Source organism: Camelus bactrianus, chromosome 6, assembly GCF_048773025.1.
Source record: "Camelus bactrianus isolate YW-2024 breed Bactrian camel chromosome 6, ASM4877302v1, whole genome shotgun sequence".
NCBI classification, from domain to species: Eukaryota; Metazoa; Chordata; class Mammalia; order Artiodactyla; family Camelidae; genus Camelus; species Camelus bactrianus.
In genome coordinates this window covers 6535507-6552932 of record NC_133544.1, presented here as the reverse complement: position 1 = coordinate 6552932, position 17426 = coordinate 6535507, and positions in this window count along the sequence as shown.

Sequence of the window (17426 nt, the reverse complement as noted above, 5' to 3'; positions counted from 1 at the left end):
ACATAAATGCTCCACCTTTATTCCTCCAGTGATGCTGGCTGCCTGGGTCTGTATCCAGAGTCCCTGGCTCCCCCCCCCCATCTGACATAATGAGCACCCATCACGTCCCAAATTCAAACACCTTTTCTTGTGTGCTTTGTCCCACACCACCTTACTTCCTCAAGGACTGTGTTCCTCTGGGTTTTCTCATTCTGTTCAGCATCATCAGTTTCTTCATCTCTACTACGTCATTCTCATAAGCCTGCAAATTTGCCATCGGGTATCCATCCGAAATAAAATCTCCCATGCCTCCACATCCCCTCCGAATCCCATGGCCTTTTTCTACAGGTGTTCACAGCACCACCTCCCCTAAGAGCTTCCTATGGTGTGATGGCCATTGTGTCCTTCCTCCTCCCTCATTCACTTGTCACCTCCTCAGCAGGGCCTTCAGAAACCATCCTAACTAAACACCTTATCCCCAGTACTCTCTATCGTCCACTGGAGTTTCCTCTTCGTAGGACTCTTTATTATTACCTCTGCTTGCATCTACTTACGCACTTACTGACATGCATATGTGTGTCCTATCTCAGCCCACTGCAGCACAAGCAAACTGAGAGCAAGTCCTCACTCGACATGCGCAGCCCCTGCCTGCCTACCTGCATCTGAGTATTGCAAGGCTGAATGGCCACTCTTTCCAGGCAAATTTCAACCAGCCTGAAACCTTACCTTGCAGAGAAACCGGGCTGTATATAAAGGAGGATCTAAGTCTGCAGAGATGCAGTTCTGGGTAAAAACAGCACTTAACAATTTATATAACCAAGCGGGGCACTTAACTTTTGAGTCTAACACACCTGCATTCTCGGATTTGTCTGGGAATCCTGGGGAGAGTATTTGCTTAATATTCTGCCTCACATAAAGGGATTGCTTCCAAGCAATACAGCAGCCTCCAGCAAAGGCCAACTTCAGTCCGCAGCTCTCTGGGAGAGAAAGCTGCCTGTAGCTCTGAAAAGAGATAACTCTTTAGCTTTGTCTCTGTATTGCTGTTATTGTTGATTTGGTTTTTGTTTTCAGTTCCCCCAACCCATCAAGTTTACCAAAAAAAAAAAAAAAAAAAAAAAAAAAAAAAAATTTCCCGCATCCCAGTTCCAGGCATGGCACCCGAAAGCTAAAATATTCCACACATTGATGTTGTTTCTTTGGGATAATTTTCCAGATGCAGATCTGCAGGGTCCAAGGGTAGAAACAATTTTAAAGGTTTTGAAAAGGAGTGCCAAATTGCCCCGCAGAAAAGCAGAAACACTTTATCCTCCCCCAAGCTGGGGCTGAGGGGCCAGCCTCCCACGGCCCTGTCTACACTACACATTATTCCTTCCTGGCTTTGCAATTTGAACACCAGGGTGCTCTTTCCTCTGCAGGGGAGGGGCAGAGCTGCCTGGTGCGGGCTCCCCCATTTCCACAGGTGCTGAAACCCTTCCTGACATCCTGATCGGCTCGCCCGCCTGCTTGCGGTGGAAGGCAGCCCACATCACCCCTTACCCTGCTCCGCCAGGGCTCTGAGAACTCTGCAAAACCAACTCAGACTCTCCCTCTCGGAAGAAATGAGGTCGGGAGGCACGCTCCGCACCCCGGGGTCCCTGATTCACCACCCTCTGCCCTACTCATACTATATCCTTCCAGCAGCCCCCATAATAATGGACACATTTTCAGCTTTCTCTGGTTGGGCAACTTATCAAAGAGAACTCAGGGGTCTCATGCAGAGCTGCAAGTGAATCTTAGCGGCTTACTGCAAACTACATCATGCACAGACTTGTGTTCCATTTTCATGGATTACGGCCTCCGCCAGACCCTGGGAAATGAAGTTACCATCCACTTCGTGCAGGGCTCTGCTGAGCTGTGGAAACTTTCTAAGGCAAACAGATTTTCTCTTTTATTTCTTTCCCAATTTTATTATTGTTTTGAGGGAGATGAAGGAATACACAATGTGTTGCAGCCAGACTTGACAGAGCTAGGTCAGTCTGCAATGTTGCCATCATCTGCGGGATGCAGAAGGTGATGGAACCACATGCATCTAATTGATGTTACCTTGTTCCCTTCAGGTGGTTAACGTCTCCATCGCTTCTGTGAGTATGTTATTCGTAATAGTCATACAACCATGTCCGCCGATGGAACACAGTGCACGCCAGACACACGGCTGGGGCTTCCCTAAGCAGTGTTTGGTATAGTCCTCACAGCATTATTAAACTTTACCATCTACATTTTGCAGACGAAGAAACTGAGATTCAAAGTGGAGTCCAAGGAACACCATCCTGAGCACACATCCAGAGGGGTTCATGAGGAATGCAGAGTCTCAGGTACCCCCCAGACCTAGAGAAACAGAGTCTGCATTTTAACAGGATCCCTGAGTTTGCACAACAATATTCTAGGTCACACAGCTAGTCAGGAGAGCACCTGGGATTTGAACCCTGGTCTCAAGAATTCTTTCTAGTACATAGGGCTGTTTTTCACATATTAGAAAAATAAGAAAAAAAATTCTCTGGCTTTGAGGAGGGAGCTATTATTGTGTGGCTATACCGCCGTTATCTTGCTGGTGTGTTTGTGTGCCTGCGCGCACACGTGCGGGTGTGCGTGTGAACTGTTTATTCTCGATCACTGTCGGAATATAGCTGTCGATGTAGCAATCTCTCTGCTGTAACGGGGTACGGAAATAAAGGTATTTTCATAAATAGAGAATGCCTGCTGGTCGCACGTTTGTCTGTGACACTAGAAGATTATTTACCTATCATTGGGATATGAATGCTTTATCTGGTGCTATTTTGCCCGTAGCAGAAATCATATTAAACGTGTAGACTATTATGTCGTCCGTCCATTGAGTTGCGTTCCAATCCTATGTAATATAATATAAATGATGAAAAATAAATCCAAGGCAATTTGTCAGGCCACCTCCCTCTCCTCGCTCCCCTGCCCTGACTTGATTTTGATGGAAGGAACGGAACCCAGGAAGCTGTGTACCACTTGGAGCTCCTTCAGTGTTGGTGCCCAGCTCACGTGAACTTTGCAGCACAAGGTCAGAGCGAGGATTTGGAAAATCTTTACAGTGTATAAAATTAGTTTCTCTGTAATGGTGCACCCTCACACGTGCCCTGGGAGGTGTCCTGGACACTCTGAGTCACTCTGCATCTCCCAGTGTAATTGTCCCCCACCTCCCAGACAACTCCCTGCTCCTCACTGCGCTGATGGCCACGCTCCAGTCGTGGAAGGTTTAATCGAGATACTTCCACTACGAATCCTGCCTTGTCTTTTTGTCTGCCTGTTTTATTTATTTTCGACTTTTAATGCATTAGTGTTCACTTACAGAAACACCAGAAAGCAATCTCTCTTCTTTAATAATGAATACACTCAGCAAGGAGATGTGGGTGCCTTTTTTTCCATCGACTCTAATAACTAAAAAAGAAGCAGGGAATAAATTCCCTTTTATTGAACACTTACTAGTTGCCTTAGTACTGTGCACACATCACACACACATAGACCCACAAAGCACACACCCACAAACACCCAGACACACATGACACCCAATACAAACACATACACACGTATGCAAGCACACATAGACATGCACACACGTAGACGCATACACGTATATGCACATACACGTGAACACATGGGGAACACATCACACACACAGATAGTGTCACAAGCCTGCAGGAAACACTCTGATGCTGGTATTATGAAACTTGGTTTACAGCTAAGAAAACTTATGCCTATATTTTGCTGATAAAAACACAAGTTAAAATTCTCTAGTATGCTTTTTTTTCCTTTGTATTTATGTCAGAAGCTCCGAAGAAATTTGTATCCTCTCCACATGTCTAGAAGGAATGTTCTTTATGGCAACCAATCCATGTGTGCATTTATTTATTTATATTTATTTATTTCAGCCAATCTCGCTGCTTTGGCTGTTGATTCTTTTCATCTCACACCAAGATGTAACTAAATCATGGATTTCTGAGCATTTTTACTCATTATGAATACAAATGGTCTTCTCAGGACTTTTTAGAAGTGCTTGCTCAAATTAAAAAAAAAAAAAAGGAAGGGAAGAATCTCATCTGAAGCATATCATTCTGAATTTGCCTCGTTGTAATTGTCCTCTTGCCAGTACAAAATTTTCTTATTGATTACAAAATTACAGGGTGTCGTTGGCTACTAGAGAATTTTGTGTGTGCAGGGATGGCACAAAGCACTTGAACAGTCTACCCGCGAGCAGGTGGAGACAAGTGTTTACATGATGAGCTCTTGGGATGGGAAGCCACAGGGGTTTTATCCCACGTCAGGAGGAAAGCCGACGGGAGACTGATAATCAGAGGACAGGATGTAGCTGCCCTCCTTGCTACCACCTTGAAGAAGGTTGTGGACCAGAATTTCTAAGAATCCTAGCAGCTTTGACACTGGGGACAGGGTGTGCTAGGAAACACTTAACAAAGGGGGCTCCGGGAGGGAAAAAAAAAAATCTTGATCTCCAGCATTTGCTGATTTCTGTAGTGCAAAGACTTCTACCATGGTCAGTTTCAAGCCTCCCACTGAACACAGGTTTGGAAAGAGGTGCCCCCGGGTGGCTGCCATGAGCCCCGGTGCAGTCTGCGCTGCCTCCAGCCCATCGCAAGCTTGGGGCATCTTTGTTGCACTTTCCTGGGAGCATCTTGTGTTAGTCTTAGAGTTCTCCAGGAGACAGACGCCAAAACTGTATTGAACAGAGCGGCATCAGGCTAGTGCCATGAATGATAAAGAGGAGAAGAATGAGGTGCATCCTCGCCTGAGATGCAGGCCAGACACCTGTGAAAGGAGAGAGGGAAGGAAGGAGGGTGAGCTGGGAAAAAGGCTCAGGCTGCAGAACCGCTCTGGGGGAGCCCGGCCCAGGCTGGTGGGAGCCCCCGAGTAAGGACTCCCCGCTTGAGGAGTTACGTTAGAGGCAGAAATGCCCCAGTTACGTCCTCCAAGGAACTTCTGGTGATTGACTGGGAGCGGCTGAGAGACAGATGGCTTTGGTGTGAGCACCATGCAGGATCCTGGACACAGAAGGTGTGGCAACTGGAGTGTCAGCTAATGACACCACTTGCAGAAGGTTCTGTCTTGAAAGGAGATCTGAGAAGCTCCTTCTAGGGTTACCACACAGCTAAGGACTTTGAGGAGAAGGTAGCCTGAGGAAGAAGATGAGACTCCCCAGAGCTACTGTCTCAGAATCCCTGGGTTATGTATAAAAAAATACAGACCCCTGGGATATTTTGGCCTGTGGAATCAGAATCTTCGGGGTATTCTGCATTTTTAACAATCTTCCCAGTAATTAAAACATTTTTTTTTAACTTTTTAATTTTTTTTTGCATAGCAGAACAACTCCTGATTTGGGAATCAGATCTTTTCATAGAAACTTAGGGGGAAAAAGTTACTTTAATTTCTTAACTGCATTGTCTTCACCTATAAAGTGGATGTAATAATAAAGTAATAAACTGGATTTTTTAATTCTGATCTTTTTCTTTCTGACAATAACCAGATTATAAGGGTAGTTGCTGTTTAGTAAAGCATCAACTGTGACAACAAAACTGTGTCATAATCTTCCATTCTCTGGATGCATTCAGTTCAGAAAAGACTGTAAAAATCATTAAGGTACAGGTTCCCAAATCCATGTGTTTCTTCTTGAGGTTGTTGTCCTGAGAAACCAGAGTTACCCCCAGAATAAAACAGATATAAATTTTAGAGGAATTGTTTAGTAAGCTAACACAGAGATGGTGGAAAGGATATGTTCTTTGCAGCTGGATGCAGCTGCTTAAACTTTCTGAGGCTCAGTTTGCTCATCCACCTGTTGAATGGTTACACCCTCTCCTAACTGTCTGGTTCCTTGGGAGGAATGAGAAGGAATAGCGACATGTGAAGACCGGTGCATCTCTGGATGTGCTCACCCCACTGCTTAGATTCAGCTCCAAGGAGATAATGCAGAACGCTGGCATGATTCACACCAAGATGTTCATCATGGATTACTTATTGTTTAAAAAAGACTCTTGAGAAAATTCAGTTGTCTAATAATAAAGAAAAAACAATGTATCCATGGCTTCTCAGTACTGGTTGGACATCAGAGTCATACAGGAACTAAAAACCGCTGAAGATTATAGTCCATCCCAGAGACTCTGAATGAATCGGTCATGTTGAGGGGGTCGGTACCCAGGCATCTGCGTTTTGCAAAAGCCCCCCCAACCATCTCAATGTGCAGCACCCCATATATGATCGAATATTTCAAAACCAGAAAAATAATGTCACTGTGCCTTTACTATAACACATCAAATGCTTACATTAATGTCTAAATAACAAGAACACCAACAAGGTCAAAATATAAGCGTATGTAAATGATGAGAAGGAAATATAACACAAGAGAATTTATTGTTTCTGAACTTTAAGCCTGCTTTTGTTTTTCTTCTTACTTTTCTGAACTTTGAAAACTTTTATGAGCATGTATGTCCCTAATCATGATTCTAAGGAAAACGTGTGCAAAGAACGTGTGATACATCGTAGGCTGATTACGCCACTCCAAGTAAAAACACCAAGTCAGGGCCCTCCTGTCTGTTCCCCCACCGGCCTCAGCACTAGTCATTCTCCTACATTCCACAGCTCCTGCAGAATAGGGGCCGTGCCTTTTACATCATTATATCCCCTGCCCCTAGTATGGAGCTTGGCATGCAGGTGGCACTTAATGCTTGTGTGTTAAATGAATAAATAAATGCCAACCAGGCATTTAGGTGGTATGTAAATTGACTTGACACACCATCACTCTGTAAGTGGGGGGGGGGGGGAGAGAAAGCGAGCAAAACCTCCTGATCTCATTTTCCGGGGATAAGTGTTCTAGCTGCGGGACCCTGATACAGTGAAACATCTTAGTCATCCTATTGGTTTGAGCAGCTCTTAATGTGTCTATAAAGAGAGGTTTTCAAGTTTAATTGCAGCATCATCCCCTTCACGCTCACTCTTATCTCTGACCGCTCCTTCCTCCTGGTGGCTCAGCCTGGTTTTTACGACCCTTCCACACATAATAAAGCATCCGAACAACTTTTTCACGTCATCTTCAATGAATTCAGAGAATGCAACAGTTTGCACCCTCCTCTCTGCGCAGTTTATGGCTCCTGCTTTCATTCTACAAGGCTGAAGCTCGGCGGGTGATAAATACCTGTCTCACGATGCTGAGTGTGACAAACTGTTTCCTTCCAGGATCCACTCGCCCCTCATAACTTACAGAGCCAGAGAAAGAACATCCAAGACGTCCTGTTTTTTTTCTCTTTCATTCTACCAAATTTCCCGACATTTGAGATTTCTGCCTATCACCCCACCTCAACTCCTGTGTGATTAAAGCCCCAATAAGGACCCACACACACCCGTTATAATAGAGTGACTGTCCAACACGGCCGTATACCCATATATCATGACTGATATTTGTTTGAAGAAAGGAAAGTGAATTAAAACTGAATATAAAGTTAATGCAAAAAGAAAGGCATCCTTAAATCTGACAGAAGAGCTGGTTTCTAAAGCTAACAGTGTCACTTAAAACGGGGTGTGTGGCAGTTAGCAAGTCCCGAGCATCCTTACACTTCAGTTTTCTCATCTTCAGAATAAGATAGAGACGTTTGTAGACGTTTTTATCTTTAGTTTTTAAGTCATTCTTAGAACTGTGAAGGCCACGTGGTGATCCACTCCTCCGCTCATCTATTTAGCCAGGGTTTATTGTGTGCCTCTCAGGCAGGGGTCACCAAGACAGGGTCACCCCCAGACAGTGTCAGCCCCAGCACTGGGCCCCCTCCAGCCTCAAACATCGTCTCAAAAGAAAGGCTTCCTGGGGCCAATGGGATCAGCCCATCCAGAGCCCACTTCCTCTGCACCAGTCCCCAGAATTCCTTGCCTAAAGCCCCAGCCTCCTTCCTGCCTGCGCAGGTCTCTTCCCTGGCTACATGCTACGGGGAAGATGGTGCCCCAGCGAGCAGGGACCAGCTGTCTCCTCTGGGCTGTGTGGTTTGCGGACATGCTGGCTGCTGATAAATGGAAAAGTAGTTGGAGATAAAGTAGTTGGAATGATCGTGCCATCACTGAATTTTCCTTTACACACGTATACACATATATACACATGTGCACCCTTGCATGCTCACGCACACACACACATGTGCACGCACACACACACTTGCACACAAACATACACACTTCTCGTACTAAGGTATCTGTTCCCGGGTGAGAGAAAGGGAACAGGTTCATTGGGACCAAATAACCTGTAAAGAATGAAACTGAAATAAGATGTAATCCCATAACTCAGACACATCCAATGTTGGTGCATAACGTTGATTATGCTGCCTTCTCGGGTTTACCATTTACAAAGTCTTTTCACTACGTGACCACGTTGGGTATGGCATCCCTGTTGGACAGGACTGTTGGATTCATTCTTCAGATGAGCTGGCAGAGGCAGAGGGCGATGCCAGCGGCCGTCACTCAGCTGGTCGGTGGCAGAGCTGGCACTTAAACCCACATCTTCCCGACCCAGTTCATGGAGCTCATGATTTTATCTATGAGATGAATTTTCAGGACTTACCTAGCTGCCACATTACATAGATAGATGCAGAAAATATGGTTGTGGAGATAGACAGAAGTGGCTTCTCAAAACACCAAGAAATTAGAGGAAAATAATAAAAAGCATATTATGTAATGCTTTTCCAAATCCAGATTTATCCAGAACGTGTTGCGATAAAGCTGAATTTAGAAGGATATAAATCCAGATGAATCTGTACATCCTGGTAGAGATGGGGAGAAACAGCTTTCTACGCGCTTTCCTTCCCTCCCGGGTGTGGGCTTCCTGTGGACAGGGAGGGGTCTTTAATTCACCCTCTAGAACGTCAGGACAGCATGGGGAGGAAAGACCTTGTCTTCACTGTGGCATCTCATGAGGCTGATGGGCCCCTCGGTGCCTGGGCAGTCTCCCTCCTGGGACCGTCTCCACCCCGGGCATCTCTCGTGGGAGACCTCATCACCGTCCTTTGCTGACATTCATAATTTCGAATTCTGTTTCTCACACTTTTCTAAAGGGACTTTGATCAAAACACGTAGAAGCCATCTCATGCAAATATCTTATTCTTTGCATGGAAAGGAGGGGAGAGCTTAACACGACTCACAGACAGGAAGAGTGTGCTGTGTGAGAAAGAACAGCCTGCCAAGTAGTGAGCGGGCAGGTCGCGTGCGGCCTGCTGTGTTGTGCCTGCGACGGACGCGGGCAGGCACGGAACACCGTGTCTCAGTTGTGCCAGGGGCGTGAAAAAGCCATTTCCAAGCATGAACAGGAAGGGGATCGTCTCTACCGTGGCCCTGACTTCCTGGCTCTGGCAGCCTTGTTCCAAGTAACCGGTGGTGTTGACCCGGTATGTTAGTAACATGTCACATCCGCCCTCACACACAGTCCAGCATTCAGCCCACAGATTAGTCCCCTGAAAGAGAACAGCACCTTTCCGCGTGCCTGCAGTACTTCAAGGGAATAAAATTAAGTCACTAAGTACTAGCTGCAAGCCAGTGTTTACAATTCCGGACGCTCTCAGTAGCCACCTGCCTGGAAGGGGGCTCAAAGGGGGAAAGACAATTGAATAAAATGTTGATCAAGTGTATTTATATCTTTACTTATATAACACTTAAATAGATCAGAAACCAGCTAAAGTCTTTCAAAAAGCACTCAAATTAAAGTCTTATTTTTCCTGTACTGTTGTAGACAGGGAAAAGCAGCTCTCTGTAACCCTCCTTCCCTCGGGGAGGGGTGGCCCCCTGCAGACGGGGATGGGGAAGGTCATTAATTCACACTCCAGAGTTCAAGAACAAGGCAGGCACTCCTTTTGAAAGTACGTAGCCCTACGGAGAAAGGAAAGCGTGTAAGCCGTGATTCTCTCATGTCCAGTGAGACTTGATTATGGAGCCATGTATCCACACACACAGCTGGATCACACCACTGAGTCTGCAGCTCCCTCTCCCAATGTACAGTCCACACTAGCATGATTTTACCCCTCCATGGGCTTGGTTAGCGTGGTTTTGTTATGCCAGGAGAGGCTTCTCCTGGCAAACGGCTTGATTCTTTGATTGTTGGCGGCCAAGACTTCTTGGACGAACCACCAGCTCTTCTTCAATGTTAAACAGGAGCAGATCCTTTGCCCTCTAACATCCTTCCAATCTTTTGTCTCAAAACCCTCACTTGGCTTTCTCCCTCCATTCTGGACGGCTGTATCATGGCCCTTACCCAATCCCCATCGAGCCTCCACATTGGAAGCTCTGCTTAACGTGGATGGATTCCCAATCCTAAATCAATTCCAGCCTTGCCTCCTCACCTCACCAGTACTGCCTGAGCTCTTTCCAGGTTCTCCTTTACTCAGTAAGTGACAGACTTGGAATTTTCTTGTAATAGTTGTGTTGGTAATATTTAGGAAACCAGCATTCAATAAGGTAAAGGTTCTAAACCGCGGGGTTGATGTGAGCATCGCCTGTGCGAGTGGATGCACAGACTTTTCCAGCCTTCGGCACAGAGAAATCTTGTCATTCTATGGAGCATATCCTAATAGGGGGTCGTGGGGGTGGAAGGGTGGTCATCTATTTGTAGCTTCTTTACTTAAATATTAGTCTACCATACATATATTTTCACTCTAAAATTAATATGGATGTAAAATACAAGTAACTTACATTTAATAGTTCACATTTTTCTTACTTTAATTAATTTAATTCATCGTAAAATCAAAATGCATGTGCCTTCTTCCCAAGAAACATTTCAATTTAGAAATTTGCTCCTTCCAACTCTAGGTCCTTGAACCATTGCCTGTAATAAACTCTTAATTTTAGAATTTGGTTTTACAACTTACATATGCTACACAGATTTATGCTTTACCATTTAACATGGATTTTTGAACAATAAAAATAAAAAAGTCATGAAGTAAACCATAGGAGAATTAAACTCTTTAGTGGCAATGATCTTTATAACTAGAAAAATCATAAAAGCGTAGCTTTAAAAAGTAATCATTTCTTTACTTATTTTCATTCAAATAATATTTCAAGTATGATTAAGAACTTTTCTCAGAGCCTGGAAACATGACACTGAACTAGACATGCATCCTGACCTCAAGTAGTGGATAAGAAACAAAAATTTACAAGAGCAGCCAAGCACAAGGCAACAGGTGAAAAATTTCCTGAGAGCTGCCGATTTTAAAAACCAAGAAAAGCCAAAGCTGAAGGAGGTTGCTTCTAATTTCTTTTGGGAGAAGAAAATGAGGAGACAAGAGGGAGACATTAGATGCAGGAAGTCTTCCTGGAGGAGGTGGCATTTTGCTTGGTCTTTGAAGTCTGGGTCAGATTTAATCATGAAGACATGGATGTAGGAGGAGATCCCAGGGGTTCTGAGACCCCAGAAGAGCAAAGGCAAGGAGGAAGGAAGTCAGACTGGCTAGATGCATGTGGCCAGAGCAAGAGGTGGGAGAAGGATGAGGCTGGAAAGCTGGGAGGTGGTGTCCTCGTGGAGAGCGATGATGGTCTAGTGGGTTTATCCCACCCAATGGCAAGTCAACGCACACAAAGACTTGGGAACCAGGTCACTGGGATCCAGAGGCTCATCCTTCCAGGCATTCATCTCCACAATATGTTTTCAGTGCCTCCTTTGCCCCAGTCCTGTTCTAAGTGTGGGGGTTATAGTGGCAAAAGAGATAAACGTAATCCTTACTCTCAGGGAACTCTCAGTCTGATTGCGGGGATCCATCATGGAACAAATACGTGTACAAATTATTGGTTAGTGTTTTTAAAGGAAACGGACACAGTGAGAGGGTATAACAGAGGTTCCAGGGAGGCGGAGCACCTTGAGCAGTACCGCCCAACAGAAGAGTCTGCGAAGACAGGCACACTTCGTTTGCGCTGAGTGATGGAGTGACCGAGGGGGCCACATGTGGCCACTGAGCACCTGACATGTGGCCAGCAAGCGTCAGCATCTATATGTTTAATTTTAACTCATTTTAACTAATTTGAATTTAAGTAGCCACAGGTGGCTAGTGGCTGTTATATTTGACTCTGATTATGTGATTCTATTGCATAGAATTCATGTCAAGCCAACTGACAGCAGAAATTCTTTTCAGTCTGGCAATGCTTCTCTAGCCAGGCTCCTACTGCAGACTAGCCGTGCAGCACTGAATGCCTCAATCACACGTCCTAGTAAGGTTGTGTGATGTGTGCTATGGGGAGGTCTAAAAGTGAACCCCTGTGCTGGCTTGGGAATCAAGAGGCTTCCAGTGAGGAGACAATGAACGTACTATATGTGTGTGTCGAATGAATGAGGCAAGAGGCATGGAGACAAGCCTTGGGGGATCCACAGGTTTCAGTGGGTGGAGTCAGCAGGTTGGGCATTCAGTTCAGTGGGGGACACTGGGGCAGGAATAAGGGGGGACCGAGGATGCTGAGATGTGACAGTGGAGAGCTGTCTACAGGCTTGCACGCTACAGTGCTTGCCCTTCCTAGGGTCTTGCAGCAGAATGTACCTTCAACAGACACCCACCCCACCTTCCCAGGACTGGCATTTAGCCTGGGCAAGCCAGAAAGTGGAGGAGAGGATGAGTCTTGATTGCTGAGTGTCAAAGCAGGCTGTGAGGTCATTTCCCTGCCATCCCCAGTGTACCTTGTCCAGCTCCAGGAGGAGAGAGGGGCCACTCATAAACGAATTGCCATATATTGGGGGTCGACTGAGGGTTGAGTGCTTTCTAAGCTTTGTCATAATCAGCCTCCCAATGACACCACGATGCAGGAGTTAATATCCTCTCTGTGCAGATTAGGAAAGTTTTAGTTTATGAGGCTTGCCTGAGGGTCTCCAGTCGCTGAATAGGAACCTGAAACACACATGCAACTGCATCTGAGCCCAGACCCTCTGGCACGCCCCCGAGACACTCACACCTGTTCTGACACTTACATCCCAGGGTTGTGTCGGGCATGTGAATCCGAGCTACCCCTGCTCTTCCTGAGCTGCTCAGGGATCTCCATGTATCGATGAGGAAACTGCAGCTTCGTTAGGGGCCCAGAGCTGAGACTCCAATGCAGATGTGACAGACCCCAGAGCATACGGTGCCTTGGACCCATGGTCCTGCCTCTTACGGCAGCAGCAGATGTGGGGCACGTCTTGTAGGAAACCCCTTATTTTACGGAAGCTGGGATTACTCGGGATGGATGCTCACATATCCTGGAGTTGGAGAAACATGGATGGGAAGTCCAGCTCTAGACAAACTCAGTGCATGGCGATCATAATATTAATAATAATAATAATATAATGCAATGACATACACTATATATCATATATGTCATTAAATAGATTGTATTAATTATGCATAATTATTCAATGCTGTATTATAATGCATTACTACATATATCATGTACAGTGTAGGTGTCCATATATAAAATATATAATATATTACATATGATATTGCTATATTTTATTAATACATTTATAATACAGCATCACATAAAGCAATATATGTACATTATATTCATTTAAGATATTATAATATAAAATTATATGCTTATATAAAACTGTAGTGTATTATTATATTAACATATAACATGTGTACATATAATGACATACATGTGGTTGTTATGTCACATTTTACTAATAATACACTCTATTTCTATATTAGCATGGTAACGTATAACGTGGTGTAATGTAATGTACTGAGATATAACGCACAAAACACCAGCATTAGTAAGTGAACCCCTTGAAGCCCAGATGCCTTGTCTAGTGCCACATGGCACCTCATGGTGCACAAGGGCCATTCTGTACCAGAAGCAGACTCTTGGCCCTCCGTCTGGTCCCCCTGCTGGCTCTGGAACTGTGAGCCCTGCCCCTCCCCATCCACAGGGCTCCCGTGTAATGACATGAGACTCTGTCCAGTTCACAAGGCAGCCTGTGTCCCTCACCTTTTCAGCACTCACCCGTGTTCCCAATGACTGTCACCCCTGAGTGTTTTGCCTGTGGGAGGCCCCTCAGGCTCATGCTTTATATGAAGACAAGGGACTTTGACCCACGGGGAGGCCTTCCATCCCCCTTCCAAGGCTGGGCAGCCTGGAAGTCACCTGTGAAACTGATGGGATTTCAGAAAACAAAAATAGACTAAATCTCCATGAAGTGACCTGAGGGTTTGGATCAAGTTTCTGCACAAAGGGTGATTAACAAATGCCTTCCCTGGAATGTGGGCTTGGCGAGAGGTGAGAGGCACATGAATGAATCTGTCTGCATACTTGGGAAGTGCTTTTAACTCTCATTTTCACCTAAAAAAAAAATATTTCTAAGCAGTTCCACTTACTTGCTCCCCCTCCCTCCTTGCTGACAAGGAGACACAGTGAAAGGAAAGGGATTTGGGGCCAGGCCAGTACACGGCGCTCCGCGCATTTAGGCGGCTTATTTTCACTCCGTGAGGCTGGGCTTCTGATTCAAGAGGTCGGGGTGGGGCATGAGAGTCTACACGTCTGACAGATTCCAAGGTGTGATCTGGAATCACAGTTTGATCACTACTGGACAGAGAGAGAGAAGTGGTTTCTCACAGTTTCACAGCAAGTTAAGACCAGGAGCAGAGATAAAACCCAGCAGAGGTAGATAAAGTGATTGTTTGCAGTTCTTCATGATCTCCCTGTATTTAAAATTAAAAAATCATGCCTTTGGTCACGGGACTTTTCAAAATCACCTACCAAAGTGGTATTTCCCTGCCCCACTCATATCTTGCTTGGCCATGTGACTTGCTTGAGCCAATGAAATATGGCAGAAGGAGAGTGAGACAGTTCCAAGCCAAGACCTCAAGAGACATTGCCTGTTTTTGTTGACATTCTGGGATTCCTGCCATTTGCCATAAGCAGAGCATGCCTCCAACAGCTCCAGTTCAACAAGGAGGATGAAACACACAGTGCAGACTTGACTCTGACTGTCAGTCTGGGTGCAAGTCCAGTTGACCAGTATCTGGAATCAGTGCTTAGCCGAGGCCAGACTAGTTCAGCCAAACTGCAGATTTGTAGGGCCAGAAATGAGAGAGTGTTTGTGGTTGCAAGCCACTAAATTTTGGGGGTAGTTTGTTATACAGCATTAATGCAGCAATTGCTGACTAATACACACCTGTGTGTTAGCATTATGCTAAGATTGTCTTTCAGTCCAGAAAGGTAAAGAAATGTATCACCATTAAGCAACTACCATGTGCCAGGACTCTACTTATAATCTGTAACAAGGAATGTCTTGTTTCAATTATTTTAATATGTGTCTCTCTAAACTCAACACCCTTAAAAAGTGGTTACAGTAGTTGCAGCTTTTATTTGTATAAGCTTCACTCTTTTACCGATATGCCCCAAACTTCATCTTGGTCTGTCTTGGATAGCTCCCTCAAGTCTGCCTGGTATGTGTCTGTGCTGTTTATGTCTAATTATTCTGGCATTAGAGGTCAGCCAGGTCTCTGCTTATAGCCTCTCTAACTACTTGGTATCCACTGTGGCATTGCTTCATCTTAACACATCCTTGAAAAAAAAAAAAAAAGAGAGAGAGAGAGAACAAGAATAAAACACAAAATCTGAACTTTGGGATACAGGAGAAAGGCAACTTGTTTTGTTGCTTCTTATTTTAGGGGGGAGGAAAGACTGGTGTTTTTTCTTCTTATAAATAGGCAGGATTGCCATAAAAAAGTACTTCAAGAGCTGAACTCTTCCTGTGAACACAAATGCAGAGGAATTCTGTATATCTTTAAATGTTTTATATGTCCCCGTCATATATAATTTATTATGTTGTGAAGCTGAGTCCTTCTTTGAATGAAAATTTTACTGTCAGAGCCTGGGGTACTTTAGTTTGATGATTTAAAACTCCCAATGCTCTCGTAGCAAATAGCACGTTTTTATGACAGTGTGTTTGTCCAAGAGGTCAGCTTTCTGCACAGTCGGAAATTTCCCTCAGTAAAATTATTTCAAAAAGAAATATGTCTCCCAGACTAATTCTTCTTGCAGAAAATGCAGGTGCAATTCCAGATAGCACTGGGTGTCCATCTTTCAAGAAGACACTGGGCAGTGGGGCTGCTCATTCATCTTGTGATTTTGGACTGGTGCTGCAGAGCTGTGGTTTGAATCTTATCTTTGCCCTCAGTTGGCTGAGCCTCATGCTTTTCAGTCAGAACACGAGGTTAATGATATCCACTTTCAGGAGTTTATTTGTGAGGGTTAAATGAGATGGTAGTCCATTAAAATGCTTGGGCCACAATTATTATTGTCCCACATTTTTCTGCAGACTCTGCTTTGAAATGAAATCAGCTCAGCAATGGATATGACAATGTACAATGTAAAGAAGGAGTCCAATCAGCTCCTAGGCAAAGATTTAGGAAAATCCAGCCAATAATGCCAAGATTCATCAGCCAGTGGCATGAACAGTGAGGGAACAAGTAAGGGAATTTTAGATACAAATGTTTGATGAGGAGATTGGTGTGCGCTGAGAAGCCACACTCTGGTGCCCCAACCTCAACCCTTACCCTGTCCTCTGCACTGAGGTGAGCTCTAGACCAGCAGAGGTAATAAACTTTCATCTGTGTAGCCAGCCAGCCAGCCACTCAGCCTCTCATCCTTCCATCCATGCAGCCATCCATCCTTCCATTCCTGCTGCCTCCATCCATCCATCCATTCATCTGCCCATCTCACCATCTGTTTGTTTATTTATCTATCCATTTCATCTTCCCATCAATCAATCTACTCTACAAGCAATAAAGAAATTCAAGACACACGCTAAGCTAAGTTCTGCAAACACCAGGATGTATACCTGAGCCCGTGACCTCCAGGTATTTAAAGATGAAATGAGGGGCAAATCAGATAAAGCCATATTTTCAAGGCAGTGTGCTCAGCATGACAAGAGGAGGGGCATGGGATGCTAAGGAAGCATGGGACAGGGACACCCTTTCCAATCTAGGAAAATCCAGGAGGACCTGCCAAGAACCTGAGCTGAGGAGCATTTGATCACCAAGTGGGTGATATGAGAAAAGCATTCCAGACAGAGAGGGAACAGACACCAGGCTCAAAGCACTGGGCTCTTTCTGAGAAGAGTGTATGAGTCAGCCCCAGCTGCTGTAACAAAGCACTGCAATCTGAGTGCCTTAAACAACAGACATTTATTTTCTCAAGTTCTGGAGGCTGGAAGTTCACAATCAAGGTGCCAGTGGGATTGGTTTCTGGTGAGAACTCTCTTCCTGCCTTACAGACCTTCTCCCTGCGTCCTCACGTGTTTCTTCCTCTGTGCTCACACAGGGAGAGAGGGCTCTGGTGTCTCTTCCTCTTCTTATAAGGACACCCTGTTGGTTCGGAGCTCCACCCTTATGACAGCATTTAACCTAAATTATTTCAAAGGCTCTATCTCCAAATACAGTCATATGGGAGGT